This window comes from Rhinatrema bivittatum, chromosome 9, assembly GCF_901001135.1.
Source record: "Rhinatrema bivittatum chromosome 9, aRhiBiv1.1, whole genome shotgun sequence".
Taxonomy (NCBI): domain Eukaryota; kingdom Metazoa; phylum Chordata; class Amphibia; order Gymnophiona; family Rhinatrematidae; genus Rhinatrema; species Rhinatrema bivittatum.
Window position 1 is genome coordinate 231,602,717 of NC_042623.1, and position 26,727 is coordinate 231,629,443.

Below are 26,727 nucleotides of genomic sequence, written 5' to 3' on the forward strand. Positions count from 1 at the left end.
CCCCACGGACCCATTAGGCAATCCAGTAACATTTAAAATAAATAATATCCCCTTTTGTAATAAACACATTAATATTGAGGTTGTATAATAACCGTTGAACATGAATAAACAAATTAATTTGAACAACCCTTCACAGAGTTTAACCTGTCGTGCTGATCAACATCCCCTGGAGCTTAAACGTTTTTTCCTTTCTTGAAAGAGAAAACTGCTCCCAGAGTAACAAGGAAGATGGAGTGACAGCCTGTCCTTCAGCCTTGATCACGGTCTTGTGGCCTGCTCTCTTCATGTTGTCGCCGAAGTCTTTTGCCTCCTTTTCCGGCTCTCTGCCATCTCGGTGCCTGGCCTCTGGGTGCTACAGAAGCGGCCGTTTTGGTGCTGGAAAAGGAAACCGGGATTTGGGCTTTGATAAAGGCTTCTTCCGCCTCTGCAATGGAGGTAATCCGGTGCGAGACCCCCTGGTATTGAAACAATAGGCCAAAGGGATATGTCCATTTATACCGGATGTCTCTTTCTCTCAAAGCAGTAGTCACCTCCCTTAACTCATATCTTTTTTTCAGCGTGGTGGGCGCTATGTCCTGAAAAATGGAGATAAAAAGGTTCTGCCAGGTAATGATTTTCATCTGGCAGGAAATGGCAAAAATGCGTTCCTTCACAGGAAAGCTAGTGAGGCACAAAACTATGTCCCTAGGCAATTGATCCCTGCAGGGCCCCAGGGCTCGGTGGGCACGCTCAAGACTCACTTCAGGAGTGGCCTCCGCACCTTCAGCGGGGTCTTCCCTTCCATTTTGCAAAAGAAAAGTACAAATTTGAGCTGCTACCTGTTTAGCATCAGCAAAGTCTGGAGTTTCAGGGACTCCTCTAATCCGTAAATTATTCCTTCTACTTCTGTTTTCCAAATTCTCAATTTTTTCTTGAAGAGCTTTTAAGTCGTTGGTTGCTGCATCTTGTCGAGTCACCAGTGTATTAATCGCGTCTCCGTGTCCGTCAATTCGGTTTTCTGCATCGTCCACGCGGTTGCCCATGGCTGCCATGTCTTCTCTTAGTTCCGCCACTGACGCCATGATGTCCGCTTTGTATTGTTTTAAGTCACCCCGTAACTCCATAAACCATCGGTGGGCCTCCTCCCACGTGAGTAATAAAGCAGTGTTCGTTGTCTCTGAGTTCTCTGGCGCAGTTGCATGCTCCCCCGGTTCATCTGTTTCAGCTTGTTCCAGGCCCCTGCCTTCGGTGCCATCTTGTCCACCCTCCGGTGATGCTTTCCCATAGGAGAACTGTCGAAGATCGGTAGTTTTCCTTTTGGTGGTCATGTCAAGAATCAAGGCTGAGTATCCTGAGTTCTTAGGAGCAGTTTCGCTAAAGGATCGGGTGTTGATCAGCTATATTTGGGGGTTTTGAAGCCCATGGGGAGAGGAGCCGAGCTGCTGCACGTCCACTCATATTGGTTGCAAACCACGCCCCCAGGATAATTTTTTCTTTTAAAAAGAAAAATCTGACTTCCGGTTATGCGCCGCTACTGAGAAGTCGCATGTAGGAGAGCTCTGCTTAGAATTCCCTAACAACTTCTGCTGTTTTCTGACTGAGAAGTTATTCACTCCAAGATCAGTTATGCTACAGTCTTGGTTTGTCAGTGAAATCTGCTAGATAGGCAAAAGATAAATCGAAGACCTCAGAAGGTAATATGGCAGCTGAGCTACAGAAAACCATTACTGACCTAAAAGAAGATCCAGTCCAAGATATTTCTAAGCTGGTCTCTGCAAATCTTGAAGATTGTTTATCCAAATTACAGTCATCCTTGGATGAAATTAAAGAAAATATGGAGAAATATACTGAATCTCTTGCAGATCTTGAAAATCGGGTGTCCGCACAGGAAATCACAATGGATCAGCTTGTATTGCAGATGGCCAAAATGAAAAAAGATAATGCAATTTTACATGAATGGTTGGAAGATCAGGAAAATTGAGCTAGATGTAACAATCTAAGGATTATCGATTTGCCAGAATGTGTCAAAGAGGAAGAGCTTATGCAGCTTGTACAAGTCTGGCTTCCTGAAGCGTTGGGACTTTCAATGGTAACTGAGCCAATGATAGTGGAATAAATTCATAGAATTGGCCCTATGAGAGAACATATGCAACACCCTAGACCAGTCATCATATGCATACTTAATTTTTCAGACAAAGTCAAGATAATGCAAGTTTTTAAAAAACGAAAAGGAGTTTTGGAATACAAAGGTCTGAAACTGATTCTTTTTAATGACTTTTCTCAAAAAGTATCAGAGGCTCACCAGCAAATGTTGCCTAGGTGTTCGGATTTACATTGGCGAAGTCTTTGGCTCTCATTTATCTTCCTGGCTACTATTAAAGTTTTTAAAGGCAATGAAATTGTAATTTTGAAAACAAAAGATCCATACCTGATACTATATTCTTGTTCATTATATTCATAACTACCTAAACTGGAAAGTTTGATCTATGTCGCACTTTCAATGATATGATCATCATGGCTATGCCAAAGATGGAGAGTATGCCTGCTTTTATGTTTTATCTTTCCTTTGTTTTGTTTCCTTCGCCAAGAGGTTTTCAGTGAATTTGTTGCTGAAATACATACTTGAAGTTTATGGTTTTTTCATGGTGCCTAAAGAGGTTTCATTTGGTACAAATGGCTAACTCTGAGATTGAACAAATGAATTTAAGACATGGAAGGATTGCTTGTTAAACCAAAGAATAGCTGTTTACAGTTTTTTTTTCCTCAAGGCGATGATTGTATTGTCTTTTATGTAAAACTTTTGACATTGTTGCCAAATTGTTAGAATTAAGATGATTATTTCCTTTATTATTTTTATTAACACACACAATAGTGTGGTTTGTTACCGAATCTTAGAAATTTGCCTTTCTTCTTTTTTTGAAAACACTTCAACATTGATCTTTTAAATTAATAGGGGACAATTTTGTATTTGTCCTCACCAGGTGCATCTTCCCAATAAGAAGAGGAATCAGTGGAAGAAGATGCAGATGCTTGGAACGTATTTGGGTTTATTATGGTTTTTGTATCGGCTGTATTATCTTTGTCTTTATTGGATGTGTGGAATGAAAGATGTGTGTGTGTGTGTGTGTACACTCAGTGGCTGTTGATGCTTCTGTTCGGTTAAGTTTTCGTCTATGCCTTTATTGGGTTTCTTGGTACTGTATTAAAGGAGCTTCATATTTTCAAGATGTCTTAAGGGAGTGTTTATGCTGGGGAACACTCTCTTTCCTTGAAGATTACATTTTTTGTTTTCAAGTGGTAGAGAGCCCTGCTCTTGGCTACAATCGCTTCATTATTATTTATGGATTCTCTAAAGATTAGCTCCTTGAATGTTGATGGAGTTCATTCCCCAATAATATGGAAAAAGATTTTAACCTTTTTTAAACAATCTGTCTCCCATATTGTATTTTTACAAGAAACACTGTTAACTTTGAAAGAACACTGTGGGGCGAATTTTCATTACGCGTGTTAACCCCGAAAACCTGCTCCTGTGCGCGCCGAGCCTATTTTGCATAGGCTCGGTGACACGCGCAAGCCCTGGGACGTGCGTATGTCCCGGGGCTTTGAAAAAGGGGCGGGGCGGAGGCGGGGAGTTCCAGGGGCAGAGTGGAGCCGGAGCCTCCAGGCACAGTGGCCATTTGCTGCTGTGCCCGGGATCGCGGGCCAGCCGTTGGCCAGCGCGCACAATCTACGCCTGCTCAGGGGCAGGCGCAACTTATAGGACAAAGGGGGGGAAAGGTGGGGGGGCGGAAGGAAAGTTCCCTCGGAGTGGCCTTGGAGGGAACGGAGGAAGGCTGTGCAGCTCTGCGCGCGCAGGTTGCACAATTGTGCAACCCCTTGCATGCGCCGACCCTGGATTTTATAACATGCGCGCAGCTGCTCACGCATGTTATAAAATCGGGTGTAGAATTTAAAATCTGGCCCAATGAATTTAAAGGAGATTGGGTGGGTCAATGTATCTCTGCTTCTTTCTCAGCTGGCCAAAGAGGGGTATTGATTCTCATTCATAAAAATCTTTCTTTTCAAATTGAGAAAGTGGCTTCAGATGTTAATGGTTGGTATGTTATTGCTGCTAGTTCTTTTTATAACAAGAAATATCTTCTGGGAAGTATCCATGCTCCAATCAAACGAATGGGAACTATAATCAAATTATAATTATAGCCTAAATGAAGGTGTCAGTAAGCCTGACGTTATGTTTCTTACCGAAACCAACCGGTCTTCTCGATCATTCACCTTCACAATTTTTTAATGCACTATTGAATTTTTTTTAGAATTTTTCAAAAATTATATTTTTATAAAACTTAAGATATAGACCATAGACCAGAGCAGTGGTTGTCAACCTTTTTCCCATCGTGACATACCTGACAGGCCACGCTCACATGTGTGACACACTGCTCATTACAATTCACAGCGGAAATAAAAAGTAAAGGTCCGGTAATTATTTTTATTGTTTAAAATGACACAAGGAAAAGATACATATTCTGTCTGAACAGAAATTTCATAAATAGTAAACATCCCACACCAAAACAGCACCAATTTCCAGCACTTAAACAGTAACCACCTTACCTAAGAAAAGGCAACACTGAAATATTACATCAGGCCTTAAGTCACCAAGACATCTCCTATTAGGAAAATGGACCAAGTCAGGCTGCTATAGAGTCCTACACAGAAACTACACGCCAGCAGAAAACCTCACCTAAATCACATGTGCTGACCCTCACCTAACAAAGAATAAAGAGACCAAAACACATAACTAGAAGCATGCAAAAAAACTAAATTGGAAACTGCAACAAGCCAGAGTCTCTGTATGCAGTGCAACAAAGGAAAAAAAGAAACATCACCCATCCTTATAAAACAAATTAAGAAATATAAAATCAGTAGCAGTAAAACCATACTAACAAAAAGAACAGATTATTTCGAAACAGCTGATGAGTGGAATATCCAATAATTAAAAACTCATATATAAAATTTCTAGATACCAATAAAATATTTCAAAATAGCAGACACAAAGACCAAGTAATGAAAAATAAGGATACAAAATTTTTTTTGCTCTGCATACCTGGAAACGTTTGATATCCAGGTGTCCTGAGATTGTTTTGAATTAGCTGGAGGAGGGGTGGTTTGCTTGGAACTTTCTCCTCTCTCTGTCACATACCAGCGCTCTCTCTCACACTGGCTCTCAATTACACATCTATACACACATGCTCTCAGACACTCACATATACACATGCTTTTTCTCTCACTTATATAGGCTCTTAATTACACATTTAAACACATGCTGTCTATCTTTTCACGCTTACACACACAGGCTTTCAATCACAAACATACATGCTGTCTTTTTCTTACACACAGACTCTCAATCACATGCTTACAAACATGCTCTCTCTCTCTCTCTCTCTCATTTATACACAGGCTCTCAATCTCATACTCACATGCTCCCTCACCTAAACCAGCTCTCAATCACACACAGACACACATGCTGTCTTTCTCTTACTTTCACACAGGCTCTCAATCACATACTCACATGCTCCCTCACCTAAACCAGCTCTCAATCACACACAGACACACATGCTCTCTCAATATAGGCTCGGCGCGCTCAGGGCCGGATTTTTAAAGGGTTACGCGCATAAGGTACGTGCGTAACCCTTTTATTTATTTATTTATTTATTTACAAACTTTTCTATACCGTTGCTAAGTTAAATACCGTCGCAATGGTTTACATGTAGGCACATATTTAATGTAGGTAAAAGTGTACAATAGTACATTCTAACAGGTGCCGTCAAAGGTTCAGTTACAATATATCATTAGACATAGTCATTTAGCGAAGTAGTTCATGACCAGCGTAAGTCCCAGGGCTTTCTTGGGGTGGGCGTGTCGGGGGGTGTGACGCGGTCGGCGCGTCACCTGGAGGCGGTGCCACGGGCGTGGTTTCAGCCTGGGGACATTCCGGGGGCGTGGCCGCGGCCTACGGACCAGCCCCTGGACCGGAACATGGCGCGCGGCAGCCGGCCCGGCGCGCGCAAAGTTACGCCTGCTTTGAGCAGGCGTAACTTGTGTGACAAAGGTAGGGGGGGTTTAGATAGGGCCGGGGGGGGGGGGGGTTAGGTAGGGGAAGGGAGGGGAAGGTGGGGAGAGGGAATGGGCAGTGCGCGCAGGGCTCGGTGCGCGCAAGTTGCACAAATGTGCACCCCTTTGTGCGTGCCAACCCCGGATTTTATAAGATACACGCGGCTACGCGCGTATCTTATAAAATCCGGCGTACTTTGTTTTAAAATGTACCCCACAGGCTCTTGATCATATATACATATGATCTCCCTCACACACAAAGGATCTCAATCATACACACATACTCTTTCACACAAACAGGTTTTCAATCAGAAACTTACACATACAGGTTCCCAATCGTAAACTTACATTCATGCTCTCTCTCTCACAGGCAGGCTCTCAATCACAGACATACTCTCATTCACATATATGCTGTCTCAAACACACACAGGATCTCAAACACACATGCTTGCTTGATCATTCACTCTCTCTTCCTCCCCCCCGGAACTAGCGGCAGCAGCAGCCTCCTCCCAACCCTAACCTCCTTCATTTTCAGCCCTCGCTGAGGAGGAGTCCCATCGGCTGCGGGGGTTGACGCTCTTCTTCATTTTCCTCCGAGCCGTGCTGCACATTTTTCAGACCGTGCCTCTCTTCTGTTCTTCGGGCCAATTCTGACCACACTAGCATGGTCTCTTCTTCCCGCACACGTACCCGATGCTCCCCACTTCCTCTTCCAGGGCGGCGGGAAAAAGAGACCATGCCGATGCCGCTGACTCCAGCTGTCCTTATTTATTTATTTATTTATTTATTTATTTATTTATTTAACATCTCTTTTATACCGATATCCGTTCGCACATCGCATCGGTTTACAATAAACAAAAACTTTTGGGCGGGGCCCTTACATGTAACAGATAACTTAGTGAACTAGGAAAAAGGAAAAATACAATTAACTTTTGGGAGGAGCCCTTACATATAACAAACATCAATGGGTAGATGCAATGCAATAGAACTGTAACTATAACTATATACATGAGAGTGCACGGTATAAAATCAGCGGACATAATGCTGTCCTGCCACGTTCCGCCCGGGCTGACAGCATTTTAAGCCCGGGCGGAGGAGGACCGGGGAGCAGCTGGGTCAGCGGGGGACCGGGAAGTGTGTCGACACACCTGCGTGTTCTTGGCAACACATTGGTGTGTCGCGACACACTGGTTGAGAACCACTGGTCCAGAGAATATATTCCAAAATCAAACTTTGAAAAGCATTGAATAGCTTTTATTATAAAAATATAATTTATTGAAAAAATATAATTTTATTATAAAAATACAATTTTTGAAAAATTCTAAAAAAATTCAATAATGCATTAAAAAATTGTGAAGATAAATGATCAAGAAGACCAGTTGGTTTCGGTAAGAAACTTAACATCAGGCTTGCTGACACCTTCATTTAGGCTATAATTATAATTTGATTATAGTTCCCATTCGTTTGATTGGTTATCTCCCCACTTGGGTAACTATTTGACCCCATTGATATTGATTTTGTGTGGCAAGTATCTATGCTCCTAATATATATAGTCATGCCTTTTTTTCTGATTTAGTAACAATAGCCAGTCAATTTCCAGAACGCGCTTTGATTTATCAATGCTGTTTTAGATCCCAAAGAAGACGCTAAAAGGTAGTTTTTAAAAATGCCACGTTTGCGCCCATTAACATGCACATCTCGCCACATACAAAAGTATGTGCTATTTTATAACCTATGCGTATAGGTTATAAAATACTCTCCACGCATGCATGTCTGCAGCTGTACACAAATACATACGCGTACCACTTTGCTACTGCTCCTTGTAAGGCACAGGAGTATGGTGAACATCATGGGAGAGGAGGGGGAGAGATAGAGAGAGACTCTGTAGAGACCAATATGTAACTTTACTATTTATAGCACTGTAAGAGGGAGCACTTTTAACCTGGGGTGAGGTTGGGGGGTGGGGGGTTTACCTATATAATAGGAGGTATGAACAGCAAAGTTGACATCATTGAAGATTTTCTGCTGTTTGAATCGATGAAAGGTACAAGAGGAGTTCACACGTACAATGCACTCTCTCCCTAGCTTCAAACAAGTTAGGTAAAGAGTGCATAGTACAAATCAACTCCTCTTGTACCTAATCCAGTTGTTTCGTTGCCTATTATGCAGATTTTTCAGGATTTTGGTTCCTTTACAGGCTTGTCTATTAATTATAATAAATCAGAGACATTAACTCTGTCCCCATCTACTAGAGAATCTTGGCCAGGAAATTTTCCTTTGCGATGGGTCACTTCCAGTTTTACATATCTGGGCCTTAAATTTTCATCTAATTATCAGGATGTATATCGGCTGAATATAATCCCTGTACTTGAATCATTTCAGGTAACCTTGCAGTCTTGGATGGAGTTCCCATTATTGCAATTTGGTAAAGCTGCTTTGTTTAAAATGGTTCTTTTTCCAGAACTGCTTTACAAATTTCAAATCTTGCCATATTGGCTCCAGAAGGAGGATATACAATGTTTATAGTCCTTAGTGGTGGGTTTCCGATAGCAGAACAAAGCCATACATATTAGCTATCAAACATTACAACAGAAATGTACTTTTGGTGGAATCTGGAATTTGTGGGCTGGGTGCTCTAAGTCCGCTTATCCTTATTTATTTGCTTGCGTCGTTCTCTTTCTTGAAGGCTTGTGTGAAAAGCCAGGTTTTGAGGTGTGTTTTGAAAAGTTTATGATTTCTCTGAAGTCTTAGATCAAGGGGCATTGTGTTCCATAATATGGGACCTGCCAGGGACAGTGCGCGTTGACTAACCTTGCTGTTTTCACAGAAGGAATGGTTAATAGGGCTTTGTTTGCCGATCTTAAATTTCTATGTGGAACGTGTACTCGAAGTGCTGTGTTCAGCCATTCTGCTTTTTCATCATGGATTAGCTTATGTATTGTGCAAAGAGCTTTGAACTTCACTCTTTGTTCTATGGGTAGCCAATATAATTCGGTCAGTGTATCTGTGATGTGATCTTTTCTACTTTTTCCAGTGAGAATTCTAGCTGCGGAGTTTTGTAATATTTGCAGTGGTCTTATCATAGTATAGGGCAGGGGTCAGGAACCTTTTTGGCTGAGAGAGCCATAAATGCCACATATTTTAAAATGTAATTCCATGAGAGCCATACAATATGTTTAAAACTAAATACAAGTAAATGTGTGCATTTTATGTAAGATCACACTTTTAAAGTACAATAAGTCTTTGAAAATATTACACCAGGCCTTAAGACACCAATACATCTCCTATTAGGAAAACGGACCAAGTCAGGCTGCTATAGAGTCCTACACAGAAACTACACGCCAGCAGAAAACCTCACCTGAATCACGTGCTGTCCCTCACCTAACATAGAATAAAGAGACCAAAACGCATAACAAAAAGCATGCAGAAAAAACTGAATTGGAAACTGCAACAAGCCAGAGTCTCTGTATGCAGTGTAACAAAGGAAAAAAGAAACATCACCCATCCTTATAAAACAAATCAAGAAATATAAAATCATCAGCAGTAAAACTGTACTAACAAAGAGAACATATTTCGAAACAGCTGATGAGTGGAATATCCAATAAAAACTCATATAAAACATTTCCAGATACCAACAAAATATTTCAAAATAGCAGACACAAAGACCCAGTAATGAAAAATAATAAGGATACATAAATTTTTTTGCTCTGCATACCTGGGAACATTTGATATCCAGGTGTCCTGAGATTGTTCTGAATTAGCAGGAGGTGGGGTGGTTTGCTTGGAACTTTCTCCTCTCTCAGTCACATACCAGCGCTCTCTCTCACACTGGCTCTCAATGACACACCTATACACACATGCTCTCAGTACTCACATATACACATGTTTTTTCTCTCTCACTTATATAGGCTCTTAATTACACATTTACACACATGCTGTCTATCTTTTCACGCTTACACACACACACAGGCTTTCAATCACATAAATACATGCTGTCTTTTTCTCTCACACACAGACTCTCATTCACATGCTTACAAACATGTCCTCTCTTTCTCTCATTTACACACAGGCTCTCAATCACATACTCACATGCTCCCTCACCTAAATCAGCTCTCAATCACACACAGACACACATGGTCTCTCTCTCTGTCATTTAAACACAGGCTCTCAATCACATACTCACATGCTCCATCACCTAAACCAGCTCTCAATCACACACAGACACACATGATCTCTCTCTTACTTATACACACAGGCTCTTAATCATACATACACATGATTTCTCTCACACACAAAGGATCTCAATCATACACACATACTCTTTCACACAAACAGGTTTTCAATCACAAACTTACACATACAGGTTCCCAATGGTAAACTTACATTCATGCTCTCTCTCTCTCATGGGCAGGCTATCAATCACAGACATACTCTCTTTCACATGTACAGGCTCTCAATCATTCACATACATGCAATCTCTCACTCACTCACTCACACACACACACACACACACAGGCGCCTCCCCCCCGCGGCCCGGAAGAGGAAGTGGAGAGTATCGGGTGCCTGCGTGGCCTCTTCCCCGAAGAAAAGAAGACTGCAGCGCGGCTCGGAGGAAAATGAAGAGCTTCAACCGCGGCCAATGGGACTCCGCCTCCGCGAGGGCTGAAAATGAAGAGGTTAGCGTTGGGAGGAGGCTGCTGCTGCCGCGAGTTCCTGGGGTGGGGGTGGGGGAGAGAGAGAGTGAATGAGCGAGGAAACACACATGCTTGCTCGCTCATTCACTCTCTCTCTCCCCCACCCCCACCCCAGGAACTCGCGGCAGCAGCAGCCTCCTCCCAACGCTAACCTCTTCATTTTCAGCCCTCGCGGAGGCGGAGTCCCATTGGCCGCGGTTGAAGCTCTTCATTTTCCTCCGAGCCGCGCTGCAGTCTTCTTTTCTTCGGGCCGATGCCGAGCGCACTAGCGTGGCCTCTTCTTGCCGCGCACGCACCCGATACTCTCCACTTCCTTTTCCGGGCCGCGGGCGGGGGCCGGAAGAAGAGAGCACGCCGGTGCCGCTGACTCCAGCTGTCCTGCTGCGTTCCGCCCGGGCTGACAGCATTTTAAGCCCGGGCGGAGGAGGACCGGGGAGCAGCTGGGTCAGCGGGAAAGTGTGGCGACACTTGTCTGCGAGCCAGATGCAGTCCTCAAAAGAGCCATATCTGGCTCGCGAGCCATGGGTTCCCGACCCCTGGTATAGGGTAAACCAAGTAGTAAAGCATTACAGTAATCGGTGCTTGCAAATATCAGTGATTGGAGCACTGTGCGAAAGTTTGGTAGCGAGAGTAATGGCTTAAGTTTTCTGAGTATCATGAGTTTAGCATACCCTTCTTTAACCTTTAGTGTTATGTGCTGTTTGAGGTTTAGCTCTGTGTCGATTATTACTCCGAGGTTGCGTATCTTGTTGGCTAATTCAATTTTTTGGTTACTGTTAAGAATTATTGGAGTTTGTGTGATATTCATGCTCTTTCTTTCTAAGTGTATGAATTCAGTTTTATTGATGTTAATTATCAGCTCCATTTGGTTGAGTAGTTGTTTTATAATGTCTAGATACATAATGGCTAAACTTATTGTTTTTTCAATAGTGTCCTCTATTGGTAGGATTAATTGAATGTCATCGGCGTAAACATAGTGTAAGATTCCTAGTCCTGCAAGGAGATGGCATAGTGGAAGTAGATATACGTTAAAAAGAGTAGCTGAGAGTGCTGACCCTTGTGGAACTCTTGTTTTTAGGGTAATTTTTTCAGATAGGAGGGAAGAGGAGGAAGAAAAGTAGGAATAGGAATAGGGACAGGAGTAGAGATAGGGAGGTGGGAGGGGATAAGAGGAGGTGGGAGGGGAGCTAGGCAGATGAGTGTGGTGGGAAGAGGATGGCAGGGTAGGGCTAGACAGTGAGGGGGGGGAGAGTTGGTAGGACAGGTGCAGAAGGAGGGGTGGGGAGGAAGGAAGGGGCGTGGGAAAGAGAACGAGGAAAGTGATACCTCTCTGGAAGTGGAAGTGGCAACCTGATCCTCCGGAAGCCAGGCAGCTGGTCGGTCGCATGATCATTCCTACAAGTTCAGTGTCGAGGATGAGCTGCTCATTGCTGCGGTCTTTGAAAATTACAACCAGCTGTTTGGAAACTGGGCAGGTACCAGCTAAACTGGGACCTATAGTCAACCTGAATATTGGAATTAGCTGGTTAACTTAGCTAGCTAACTCAAGTCCTCCCAGTTATGCCCCTGGACCGTCTCTAATTTATCCAGCTAAATTCTGGCATTTTTACTTATTAGCCGGCTAGAATTTAGACGAATAAGGGCTGAATATAGCTAGGTAAGGCATTTAGATGGATAACTATTACATTATCCATCTAAATGGCTTTTGAGTATGGACCTCTATTTCTTTATTTGATGATAGTGTCTCGTATTAGTACCTTGGGGTAATTGCCCCATACATTATTTTTGGATCTATATTGGAATGCCAAATACTCATTGTTGCCACAGTGTCATTATTGAATCCAGCATGTGACCATTTAGTACAGTACATTCTAATCCAGTAATTTCTCTCTTGTTTTCTAGTTCTGTCACTGGACAACCTAATCCAGGTCTCAATGTTTCTGAATAACACAGTAATCTACTTCCAGTTAGAAGTGAGAACAAAAGGAGAGCATACTTGGCCTACCTACAAAATAAGTAAATCAATAATCATAGAAAGTCAAGCTGCTTATTTAAATGGATGTTTAATTTCCAATGCTTTGTGTACAGACAGCACAGTCTGTGCTTTCTGTGTGTAACAGATGCTCTTGGGTGCCATGGTTACAGTATGTGACTTTTGTTCTTTCTGCTTTTGGTGGACATGGCTCTGCGAAAATGCGGATCATGCTCGGATCTAAGGAGAACAGGGAAGGATTAAGATCAACGGCACTGACCTCCACTGGGCTACTGTGCTATGAGCCTTCCTTTGCAACTACCTGCTTTTATTTATTTATTTTTAAACCTTTTTTAATATCCCCCTCCCAGTTCATTTACCTTTGTCATTCCATTGGCAATTTTTGGTTAGGGCCCAAGTACCAGGGCTCCTTCTCAAACCCTGCAGTCATGGGCCTAAATTCAGCCCTTGATTATTGCCATCGCTCAATACTGAGACACCCCCCCCCCCCCCCCTCCTTTCCTCTTACCCAGTGGCTATGAACAAGACAGGATTGATATCATTATGCCTGTCATTAGGAGCCTTAAAAGTTCTTTAAACTACTGCTAAGAATATTAACAAAGACGAAATGACTACCTAAAGGTTATTGCTTTATTACTTACAGGATCATTCATCAAGCCACTTTAGGGTCTCAGCGTGCGATAAACCAGGATCTAATTCACGATAAATGTGATGTTTATCACACCGCGCATTAGTATGAAAAAATGATAAGTAAGCAAAATCATCTAGAAAATTATGCAAATGAGGGATTTCTACTGGTTTTTGCGGAAAAATAACGCATAACATTGCTGGATTTAATGTCTGAAATAACACCACCTATTTGATTTGCAGTAGCCTGGAAAAAAAAAGTTTTATCACGTGTCCGAGACCATTATTGCAGATAGCGGAAATTGTCACGCACGATATAAAGAGGCTTCGGAGAGACACACCTACACAGTCTTGGTGGGCCAATAGAAACACCTTTTCTTACTTGCCCCATCTTCCTAAAGCTACATTGTTACAGGGAAGTGTACTAGTAGTGAGATACTGGCAGCTTCAGGCTGCTCAACAACAGGCAAGGGAGGTTCAGACACCTCCTAGAGAAGTACCTGCACCAGAGCCAGACCTCCAAGCCCTGCCGGTGGAGCGTGCTGGCCCACATCTGGGCTTGCCAAACAGGAGGACACGCAGGCAGTACAGGGAGCGCATCTTTCATCCCTGCACCACTTTGCTGGGTATGCCTGAGCAATGTCTAGATCATAGTTTATTTTATGATGAAAATAACAGCATCCACATGTGACATCAGAAAAAGTTCACCTCCTAGAACCTGAGGCAAAGCTGTGTTAGAAGCTATTAACCTAACCTGACATATCACAGGGAGCCATTGGGAAATCTTGGTATGTCAGGGCGCAGCAAGAACCTTTTCCTGTCCAGCTCAGGGTGAGTTATAGTGTCCTGCTTTATGTAGGTACATACAAAATATGCTGAGTAGTTTGTTTGTTCTGCTAGCTAGTATCCATTACAGTCCTTATCCTAGATGTGGCCAGCCTTAAAGCACATAGGCTGAGGACTCCAGGGGAAACATGCTATCAGATTAGTCATCTTCTAGGCAGGGGTGTGACCTTTCAGGTCTTTTCCCACTTGGCTGCCATGACTTGTGGCCAACATAGCAGAGTTGCTGTCCTATAGAATGTGTCTCCTGTGGTGTAAGTGCATTATAGACTCTCGGGCGGATTTTAAATGCCCTGCGCGCGTAAATCTGGCCGGATTTACGCGCGCAGGGCCCTCGTGCTGGCACGCCTATTTTGCATAGGCCGCCGGTGCGCGCAGAGCCCCGGGACGCGCGTAAGTCCCGGGGCTTTCTAAAAGGGGCGTGTCAGGGGCGCGTCTAAAATGATGCGGCGTTTCGGGGGCGTGGCTCGGCGTTGCGGGGCGGGGCCGGGGGCATGGCACCAGTCCGAGGGCATGGTCGAGGCCTCCGGACTAGCCCCCGCGTCGGGTGATCGCGCGCCAGCAGCCCGCTGGCGCGCGTAGATTTATGTCTGCTTTTAGCAGGCGTAAATCGTGGAACAAAGGTAAAGGGGGGGTTTAGATAGGGCCGGGGGGGGTGGGTTAGGTAGGGGAAGGGAGGGGAGAAGGAAAGGAGGGGAAGTTGGGGGGAGGGCGAAGGAAAGTTCCCTCGGAGGCCGCTCCGAAATCTGAGCGGCCTCGGAGGGAACAGACAGCGCGTGCTGGGCTCGGCGCGCGCATGTTGCACAAATGTGCACCCCCCTTGCGCGCGCCGACCTCGGATTTTATAAGATACGCGGGGCTACGCGTATCTTATAAAATCCAGCATACTTTTGTTCGCGCCTGCTGCGCGAACAAAAGTACGCGATCGCGCAAATTTAGAAAATCTACCCCTATGTGGATACTGAGACCAAGGCAGGTGTGCTGATAGACAATCATCAGCTCTGTGTATAGCATGAAGGCAAGAGAAGGTGTTGTCAGCTGGTCACCTCATGAGCCAACAAGAGTCTTTCTGAAGCCTGCCACTGTACAAAAAGTATAGTCTAACTGCTCCCTGAGGTATCATGTGGTAGGCATGCTGTCTATATATATATATATATTCTATATATATATTTAGAGTGCCTTATTTCCAACCCAATGCACTTCCAGTATAGCCTTGTTAAATTTACAACGTTATTCCTCTGTCTCCGGCACATTTCTGTTTCCAAGTTCACATAACTTTGTTTTATTGTAACTTTTCTTCCTCTTCAATATTATTGTTACAACCCCCCTGTTCCTTGTGAACTGATATGATATGATGTATCAGCAAGGGCGCGAACCTCGGGGGCGTCCCCCTGGGATGACGTCATCCACTTCCAATATAAAAGGTCTCAGTATTCGCTAACGAAATCGAGTTAGCAAGGGGATTGCTTCGGCTTTACTCCCAAGCTACTCTGCCTCCTCGGACTTACCAGGGGCACCCGCTCCTCGGGAGCCTCGCTCTCTTTTCTTTATTTCAGATTGCAGATAGGAACCGGTATTCGCTCTTCACGGGCCCATGTTCCTGAACACTCTGAAGATTCTCTACTGCCTGGAAGCTATCGCAGATACAGACATTTGTGAGTTACCATCACTCTCTCATTCCCTGGAACCAAGTACTCGCACCTCGAGGGCCTAACCCTTTCCTGCTACTGAGCTTCCTTAAGACCTTATGTGAGTTTTGTCATCCAGTTCTGGCTATGAACACAGCATACCCTGTCTACTCACCATCTATAGTTTCTCTACAGCTCAGCAACCCTGGGATCGCAGTTCCAGTACCTGAGGGACTTCAGCCCTGCCGGGCATATCACCTCACTACTGCCATCTCGGGTGGTTCTACTAACCTGTCTGTCTCCATACCCAAGCCTAGCCGGTGGTCCCTCTCAGGATATCCTCCTGGGGGCGCAGTCATCTGCCATCGGCCCAAGGATCCACCTATCTACATTCCTCTACAGCTGGGTGCCCTCTCCAAGCACTCCGCTGGTAACAGATTGCTATACCTTCCCCATCAGGAGCCTTCAGCAACAGATTCATAACAGATTGCAATTCCCTTGATGGTTGGTTGTTAATGATTAATTGCATCAGTAGCATGGGATCTTCTTAGTGTTTGGGTAATTACCAGGTTCTTGTGGCCTGGTTTGGCCTCTGCTGGAAACAGGATGCTGGGCTTGATTGTCCCTTGGTATGACCCAGCATGGCAATTTCTTATGTTCACTTTAGTAGTCTATCCATGGAGCTTCAATGGTCAGAGGAGGCAGCAGAGTTTGAGAGACCATCAAAAACCATCAAAAACATCCCATAAACATTTGAAATTGGGAAAGCCAAGGAAACCACTAGGATCATTTTTTTTCCCAAAAGATTTATTATGCAGTAAATCAAGGCTATAAATAAACTAAACTAAATTAGTGAGTTGTTATAGCTCCATAATACGGAACTGAGAAATCCCAGGAAAAGAAGAGAGGATCCATGGATAAAGGAATGCAAGAATAAAGACAGACTGGGAAGACTCTGCGATACTGCAACAGGAGTTGACAGATTTGATGGGCCTGGGGATCCTGATCTGTTGCCATTTTTCTGTGTCTATTGTTATGTTAACTACTCCCTCTAGAGGAGCTGAGCATATCAGATTGCTAACTCTTCCTTCCACAGGAGGATATTCATTACAGATTGCTAACTCCTCCCTTCTTGAGGAGTAGAGCATAACAGATTGCTAACTTCTCCTTCCGCAGGAGGCAGTTCCATAACAGATTGCTAACTCCTCCTTCCACAGGAGCCGATTCAAAACAGTGGCACTCTGGCATGCAAGGTCATGTGGATCCCAAACCTTTAAACTTGTGAACCCTTAAGACAAAAATCACACAATGAAAAGATACAACCGGAAAGTGAAATTTCAAATTATGTGATCACTTTATTAAATAACATTTATAGTCACCAGAATCAAAGCAAGTCAACATGTTTGATAATCACATTCTGCAAGGACAAGCTATCAAATAGCTCATGACATTGTAACAGAAATGACCAGCACATTTATTGCAGACATGTACATACATTGTTACAAATGGCAACATGACACATACAGTATTATGATCTTATACTCTTCAAAATCATGATTACTGCAAAGAACCTAGAAAGCAGAAGTGGCAACCCAATAACTACAGTATAGTTCTAATGTTAGAGCTGATGCCAGCATAACTATGTGATGGCAAGAGAAGACCTAGACAATCCATGTTGAAAGAGTGCACTCAAAGGGAACAGCTTTAGAGCCGCAGTAGCAAATTTCAAGTAGCAGGCAGCAGGAACAGGACTAGAGAAGGCAGCATGAAGGCAGGAGCCCCAGGAGATTAGACACCAGCATGGAGGCAGCAGAATGAGATGAGAAGAGACAGCAGCAGGACCGTGACTTGAGACCACATCTAGGAGGCAGGACTACATGCAGAGCATAGAGGAGGTCATTGCAAGTAAGCAGCAGGACAACACAGGCAGACAGTAGACCATCCACATCAGCAAGCCAGCACAGGAATTCTGTAGACAGGATGGGCCCAGCAGTCTTCTTACAACTAATCAGCAAAGGAACTCTGTAGAGAGGACGGACCCAGCAGTTTTCTTCCAGATAGCTGGCATAGGAACTCTGTAGAGAGGACAGGTCCAGCAGTCTTCTTCCATCTAGCCAGCACAGGAACTCTGTAGCGAGGATGGGCCTGGCTTGTTTGGAACTGGCATCTTTGAGTTGGCACCAGGCTGCTTCATAGGTCTTTTCCTCCCTGGGGCATTTTGGTGGCTGAGGGTAGTATCTCCTGTGCTGGCCTACCCCGGCTCCACCCTGAGAGCTGGGAACTGCTTCTTGGAGTTCACTCCTGCGAAGTGGGTGATGGCATGGGTGCTGGCTGTGGCAAATTATGTATGAGTTGCAGGACTGTATGTTACGAGCGCGCGCGGGCGCGGTCGTCGTAAGCGGGTGGTGGTGAGCCCTTGGGCCACGGCAGGACTCAAGGAGGAGCCCCAAGCCCCACCGTGGGAGGTGAGCTGAGCAGGCATGGTGAGCGAGGCAGGCAGGAACAGAAGCAAGGAGTCCGACCCTCAGCCGGACCTGCATGCCCATGGTAGCCAACACGGGGAAGTTGACTAATGAACGGTCCTCCGACTGTTCCCGGCCCTTTCGGACCTGCCGCAGGGAACGGCAATGGGCAGCAGGCCGGACAGAGGCGAGGGCAGACAGAGTCCTTAAACAGAAGACATCAGACGGGGCAGAAGCAGGCTGAAGCAAGACGGAGACATCAGGACAAGGGCTGAAGCGAGACACAGGAAAGATCCAGGCGAGCAGGAACTCCGATGCTGGGATACTCACATCCGAAGCCCCCTCGGCTGGCAGAAGCTCAAGAGCCCGTGGGACGAATCCCTCCTGTTGGCCACTCCAGGGCCCAACAGGACAGAAGGCTCAGGAACCAGACGAGGACGTAGGTCAAGGCAGAGACAGGAAGACATCCGGGCAAGGGCTGAAGCAGACACTGTAGACAAGGCTGGACGGAAACATGGCACTGTCCATCAGGGCGCCCTACACAGCCAGCACAGCTAGACTGGTCACGGACCACCCCGTCCCAGACGCGCCCTACACAGCCCAGGAAGGCTGGTCGCGGACCACGCTGAGGAAAGGAGGGTGCAGGGAAACTCCAGGCGAACAGGAACTCCGATGCTGGGATACTCACATCCGAAGCCCTTACGGCTGGCAGGAACAGGAACAGACATCTAGGCAGAGACACTGGACAGGGATCCATCAAAGCATATGTGATCACGGAAGACCTGGATCAGCAAGGATACAGACAACTGTAGGACCTGATCCGAAGGCCCTTTGCAAGTGAACAGAAAGTCCTTAAATACTGGAGGTAGAAGGCAACTCCCTGGGAGGAGCTTGCCAGGACCGCCCACCGCTGGTCCTATAAGTCAGGTGGAGAGCTGCGGGCCAGCCCCTAGGAGAAGGGCGTCGCCAAACAGGAAGTCCAAACGCTGGCAAGCAAGCCTCAGGCACAGCTAGGCCTCCCAGGCCCTGGAACTGTGTCTGCTAGGCCTCCAGTCCTGTAGTGCTGTCTCTCTTGGGCCTCCAGCCCTGTAGTGCTGTCTCTCTTGGGCCTCCAGCCCTGCTGCTACTCCTGAGCCCTGCTGCTGCTGCTGCTGCCTGCTGGTTCCAGCTACTGCTGCTTCCTGCTTCCAGCCTCCTGCTTGCTTTTTCGGCCACGTGTGTCCTAGTGGCCTCTTGTTTTGTCACCCCTCCTACCTTCCCTTCCTTTGTCCCATGCTAGTAGTCTCCGGCGCCCTCGCAAGGGGGCGCTGGGGTGCAATGGATTCTCCTTCCCTTTCTTTAGTTGTCTGTTTCTCCCTGTTTCTTTAGGGGGCGGGGCGGCCTTTGGCCCTCCCCTCCTTCCCACAATAGATTGCAAGCAAGCCACAGGCACAGCTAGGCCTCTCAGGCCCTGGAGCAAGTCCCGGATGGAACACAGGTGAGGCCCAGGCTTCAGAGCGGCCTCCGGAGGAAGGTAAGAGACCTCCTGTAGCGCAGCAACAGGGGGGATCGCAACACTGTAGTTGTTAAATTGTTTATTGATATAGAGATGGTGGTTAGCCCTTGTGTAAGGGCTGCTGTCTGCTGCTGCACTGACTGGGTGTGGGCGACCTGAGTCCTCTTCAAGTAGACCATCTCTGTCTGTATATGGTGCAGGTGCAGCCCATGCCTCCTCTCAATGTGTTCAAGTGTTTTCTGGATTGTATGATCCAGTGCTGCTGGTGCTGCAGGCACTGGGGTTGGTGCTGGCTGAGGCGCTGTCTGTGGCCCCAATTCTGGCATGTCCGAGCTGGTGGGCTAGCTGGCTGGCTCTCTGGTGCATCCCACTGGTCACATGGCATGCTGGAGGCAGGTGGCAAGGGGTGAGCCAAAGGGATGCAGTAACTAGTGCTGTTCTGGTGACTGCTGCTGCTGCTCCTCCTCTTCCTCACTCAGCTGGGACTGAGCATCCAGTTGAAAGAGTGCGCTGAGACCTGGGGCTACACTGCTGGCCCCTGGGGCTTCACGGCTGGACCAGGGGTTTCCTGGGTGAGAGCTGTGGAAACAAAGAAGACATAAGTATTAAGGGTAAGAACTGCACATATACTGTTTGGCATAAGATGTGACTTTGCATCATTCAATGTGAACATCCTATGCCAAAAAATGTGAACATCTGTAGCAGACTTGACATTTACAGGTAATATGAACTTACTGGCTCCAGTTCGTGTTGTGTTCAGAGCCTCATCTATCCTCGTGAATACATCTGGTCCCAGCCGTTGAATCAGGCGCTCCTCCATTGGCATCAGGACTATTGGGCAAGGGGCTCCTCCTCCCATCTGCCGTACATATTTGTTCAGGCTTGCCACTGTGTGTTTCAACTAAGCCTTGATGTCCCGGTAGCAGTGGGCCACCCGCTCTCCAGTCGTCTTGATTCCACTGTGCCAGGATACAGCCTGAGTGATAGTATACCATATCTGGCCCTTGGATGCCCTGGATGTCTTCACTTTAAAAATTATTCATAATAATTACATCATGAAGGCACAGCTCACGAGAATGATTTTTAAAGAAAAATTATATGTGCTTTAGAATTTTGAAACCTCACGTTGGACAAAAAGAGAATTCCCCCCAAGGTCCCTGAAGCAGGCAGACAACTGCCGAAACACGGCCGATGTTGGGAAGGAGGTCCCGACCTCATAGAAGCGGCAGGAATCCATTGGGATCAACAAAACTGATAAGTACTCATAACAAAGCGGGAACGCTTAGGGGAGGGTCGGGGCATCCGCCAGGGAGAGGACACTAAGCACATGGAAATAAAATAAAATAAAAAATTGCAAAATAATAAAGGATTTGAAGAAAAAACACGGGAGCTATTCAATGAGACAAACACAAAGGGGTTGTCCCAAACATAGCAACCGCAGATCACCACACATCAGGGAGTTCCCTTGATGGTTGGTTGTTAATGATTAATTGCATCAGTAGCATGGGATCTTCTTGGTGTTTGGGTAATTGCCAGGTTCTTGTGGCCTGGTTTGGCCTCTGTTGGAATCAGGATGCTGGGCTTGATGGACCCTTGGTCTGACCCAGCATGGCAATTTCTTAGGTTCACTTTAGTAGTCTATTCATGGAGCTTCAATGGTCAGAGGAGGCAGCAGAGTTTGAGAGACCATCAAAAACATCCCATAAACATTTGAAATTGGGAAAGCCAAGGAAACCACCAGGATCATTTTTTTTTCCAAAAGATTTATTATGCAGTAAATCAAGGCTATAAATAAACTAAACTAAATTAGTGAGTTGTTATAGCTCCATAATACAGAACTGAGAAAACCCAGGAAAAGAAGAGAGGATCCATGGATAAAAGAATGCAAGAATAAAGACAGACTGGGAAGACTCTGCGATACTGCAACAGGAGTTGGCAGATTCGATGGGCCTGGGGATCCTGATCTGTTGCCATTTTTCTGTCTCTCTCTGAAATACAAATTATTAATAAGATGACCAAGCTTAGAGCCCTGATGAGCTTAACATTTACATTCTCCATATTCTAAGTCATTTAAGACTGATTTGCAGACAATCTGATTTCCTTTGATGTCATAGTTTTGGGTCTTGTTTTCTCTCCTCTTAGCCACATTTCCTTCACAGATATGGTGGGTCACAGATCCTTGATTAACGTCTTTTATGAGAATAAAAAGGAAACTGACTATGATAAGACTTACTAATTTTTTCCAATCCCTTTACTAGACATAATCAAGGTTTGAACTTCTATGTCCCCTTAAAGTGCTTTTTGCAATAGTGCCACAAAAAGACTTAACCAGAGAGCCTTTGTTCACCTTTAAGAGGAGTTTTTCTGTATTTCTTTCCTCTGAATTAGTATTGTTTCAATTTTATTTTCAGTTTTCAAGTAATTTCCTCTTCAGGTCAGGTGCCCCTGGCTGGCTTTGTGCTTTCTATATCCTGCATGTCTTATATACACACTATGCCCCACTACAGAATAGGCACAGTACAGGCAATGGCAATGCAAACTCCCCTCATCACACTGCCCAATTATAGAACAGGACCGCAAGGGAAGCAACAGGGAAAGTTTCCCCCTCCCCCTACACTGCCCCACCTTAGAACAGGAGCAGCACAAACAGGGGAATCTTCCCTCATACACACACACACACACACACACAGCCACATCCCAGAACAGGCAGTGGTAATACAGGCTTTCCTCACACACATGATGCCCAACACAAAATAGGTGCAAACGTCCTCTTGTTGCCCTAAAAATCTATCTCAACCCTAAGTTGAGTATAATTCAGTTTCCAAGCCTTTTCAATTCATAGCCTCCCTGATGAGACTGTCAACCAGGGTACCAATTAGTGCCAACCTTTGATGGAGGATGACGGTTATGTAGACACCTGACCACTGGGACACTGGACTGAGACCACCAACTAACTTCACATAGGTCATTAAATGCCTTTTATATAGTAATTACTTTCAGCCACTATCAACCTGAACCAGAAAGGAACCAGTCATCCTACAGGGAACAGGCTCTGTAAATCCACTCAGCCATCAAATCTTCCTGAATCTCAGTAAATCTGGAAATTCTATATACTCCTCCATCCTTTATTAATCCACAATTGATTTATCTGTGAGTGGACATAATAAAGCTAGAAGGTTTCTGACCGCCATGTAAGAGAAAGAATTTTGTTATTACACAGAAAGATAGATTCCAACATTTCTCAATTAAATTAGTCAGTACACGAATAAGGATATAGCTTGGCTGCTTTAAATCCTACTTCCCTTCTTCTATGGCATAAATATATTTTATCAGCACAATAACTTCTCTCAGCATAGTCACACATAGTAAAATGAATATCCTGGTTTGAACTACATAGCAGATGATGGCGGAAAAAGCGCAATTAGTCCCATTCAGTCTGCCCAATTATTGCTGTCTGCATTGCAAAGATAAATCCCAGCTACCAGTCAATGAAGCTATTACAAGATGTTTGTGTTTATTGAATATACCGTTCTTCTATACATAAAGCGGTTTCTAATAAAATAATATCAAACAACATAATGCATTACAAATCCAGTAAAATAAACAAATCCCTAACATATAAAAATACTGAAACACAATACAAATCATAATATAAACTGTATAATAAAATATAAAATCAATATATCACAAAATGAAAAAAAGCATCTGAATATTTATTGATCCCAACCATACTTTATATGTTAACATAAAAGAGAAGAACCAAATATAATTAGGTCTTCCTAAATACTCGCCGAAATAGCCAAATTTTGACAAGTTTTCACAGCTTTTCTAAATTTCACATAATTTGCTTCAATACATGTGATAAAGTATTCCACAACTAAAACAAATGCACCTAGTTCCTTCCAATCTTATTTCACTAGAACAGGGGTGGGCAATTCTGGTCCTTGAGGGCCACAATTGGCCAGGTTTTCAAGATATCCCTAATGAATATGTATACAACATATTTACATACAATTGAGTAAGTTGGCATGCAAATCCATCTCATGCATATTCATTGGGGATATCCTGAAAAGCTGACCGGTTGGTGGCCCTTGAGGTCCAAATCGCCCACCCCTGCACTAGAAATATGAACCCTCAAAAAAAATCTCAATATGTAGAGTTCAATGTTCTCACTGTCTTGTAAGATATTAACTGATCAGCAAGGCTGCCATCTATACCAGCGATTCTCAACTGGTATGCTGCGACATACCAGTGCGTCGCCAAGTACTGGTAGGTGTGTTGCGGCTCCCAGTGTCCTACTGCCCTGGTTGTACTTCCCTCCTCCCTTTTTCCTGCCCCCACAGGCAAATGGGAAGCCTCCTCCCTCTTCCTTCCCCTGCGGGCCAATTGGAAGCCTCCTCCCTTCTTCCTGCCAGTGAGAATAGGAAGAGGGAGGAAGCCTCCGATTGGCTGGAGGGACAGGAAGAAGGGGGCATACAGGTGAGGCGCTTGCATGTAGGATCTCCGGGCCAGGCCTCCCAGTCCTTCCCCCTGGCTCAACATGTTGCTCGGGTGGGTCACTAAAGCGCACTTTTCTTTCTCTCTCTCTCTCTCCATGTGCAGATGGAGAAGGCCTACCAGAAGCAGCCCACCATCTTCCAGAACAAGAAGCGGGTGCTGCTGGGCAAGGGTGGCAAGGAGAAGCTGCCATGTTACTACAAGAACATTGGCTTGGGCATCAAGACCCCCTGTGAGGCCATCGACAGCACCTACATTGATAAGAAATGCCGGTTCACTGGTAACATGTCCATCTGAGGCCATATCCTTTCAGGTGTGGTGCCCAAGATGAAGATACACGAGAACTATTGTCATCCGTAGAGACTACCTGCATTATATCTGCAAGTAAAACCACTTTGACAAGCGCCACATGAACATGTCTGTGCACCTTTCCCCCTGCTTCAGAGATGTCTAAATTGGCAATATTGTCACAGCTGGTGATTGCCGTCCCCTGAGCAAAACAGTTTATTTCAATGTCATGAAGGTGACCAAAGCTGCTGGCACCAAGAAACTGTTCCAGAAGATCTAAAGAGATGCATTTTCCAGCCTAAATAAATGCAACATAATCCTCCCCCCACCAAAAAAAAATCCTATAGCCCACAGTTTCAGGGACACACTGGTCAGAGAGGTGACTGGTGTATGGGAAGAAGAGAGCCTGGTCAGGGAGGTTACTGGTGTATGTGAGACACATAGACTGGTCATGGGGTCGAGTAGAGATATGTGTGTATGTGGGTCGGGTCGGGTAGAGGTATGTGTGTATGTGTATGTGTGTATTTAAAAAGGGCTCCAGGGGCAATCCGGGAAACTACAGACCGGTTAGCCTGACTTCAGTGGCAGGAAAAATAGTGGAAAGTTTCTAAACATCAAAATCACAGAACATATAGAAAGACATGGTTTAATGGAACAAAGTCAGCATGGCTTTACCCAAGGCAAGTCTTGCCTCACAAATCTGCTTCACTTTTTTGAAGGAGTTAATAAACATGTGGATAAAGGTGAACCGGTAGATGTAGTGTACTTGGATTTTCAGAAGGCGTTTGACAAAGTTCCTCATGAGAGGCTTCTAGGAAAAGTAAAAAGTAATGGGATATGTGGCAATGTCTTTTCGTGGATTACTGTTGCGACCGTCGTTGCCCGACGCCTTCACTCCGCCCTCCTTACCTCTTTGGCGACTCCCTCCGTGGTTGATGGAAGTTTGGCTGCTGTGGCGTCATCTTGCAGACCTTCTCCGGCGTCCCCGGACCGGCTAGACGCTGCCTTCCACCATATTCTCCCAAGGTCTAGGGGCGCATGCGTGGCGCGGCCCCGACTCAAGTACCAGCAGTGGCATGAACCTCAGGGGCGTCCCCCTGAGATGACGTCATCATCCTTGGATATTTAAAGGTCTTTCATTTCGTTAACTAATCGAGTTAGCAAAGGATAAGGTTTACCTAGCTGCCTCCAGGTATTGTTGCGGATGGGATTCGTTCTCTGCATACCTTGCTCCTCGGGGGCCTCGTGCTCTCTTTTACTTTTCAGGTCGCAGTCTGGAACCGGTACTCGCTCCTCGAGGGCCCACGTTCCCGGACTTGCTACTGAATATATAACTTCTGCCAGGAAGTCACCGCTGCCTACAACACCAGTGAGTTACCATCTCTCTCTCAGAGCTTTCCCTGGAACCAGGTACTCGCTCAAGGGCCTACTCCATTCCAGCTCCTGGGCTGTTCTAAGAGACGACCGTGTGAGTGTTACCATCAAGGTTCTGTTCCTGAACTCTGCATACTCTGCCTACTCACTATCTCACTTTCTTTACAGCTCAGCCTTCCTGGGATCGCTGTTCCAGTGCCTGAGGGACTACAGCCCAGCCGGGCTCTTCCAGCTCACTACTGCCATCTCTGGTGGTTCACAAAAGCTGTTTAATAAAAGAACTTGTATGTGTCTGTCTCCCAACTCTGAGCCTGACTGGTGGTCCCTCTCGGGATCTTCCCCCGGGGGCGTGGTCATCTGCCACCGGCCCAAGGATCCACCCACAACTATCACAAATAATAACAATTACAAACTAGCTAAAAGACAGGAAACAGAGAGTAGGATTAAATGGACAATTTTCTCAGTGGAAGGGAGTGGGAGCAGTGGAGTGCCTCAGGGATTTGTATTGTGACCCTTACTTTTCAATATTATTTATAAATGATCTGGAAAGAAATACAAGCTTTTCCAGGACCATGAGCATTTTTTTCCCCTCCAGCTAGCAAGAGCTCCTCTCCATCGCAAACCCCATGTTCTATACTACTACCTGACTCTGTATCTAATCTCTTGCTGCAGGACACATGTGACTTTTTCAGTTATACTTTTTATGATTTTGATGCTCAATGAGACCTGTTAGCTAATTTGT

The 26,727-nt window shown here is 45.3% G+C and overlaps 1 protein-coding gene and 1 pseudogene across 4 annotated transcripts in view; one reads left to right on the forward strand and one right to left on the reverse strand.

The window, feature by feature from the left end:
* The window catches only part of XXYLT1 (xyloside xylosyltransferase 1), a 529,386-nt gene that overhangs the window by 56,455 nt on the left and 446,204 nt on the right, over window positions 1-26,727 (reverse strand). The gene's annotated exons all lie outside the window — the stretch shown is intronic.
* LOC115098987 lies at window positions 1,679-24,891 on the forward strand (annotated as a pseudogene).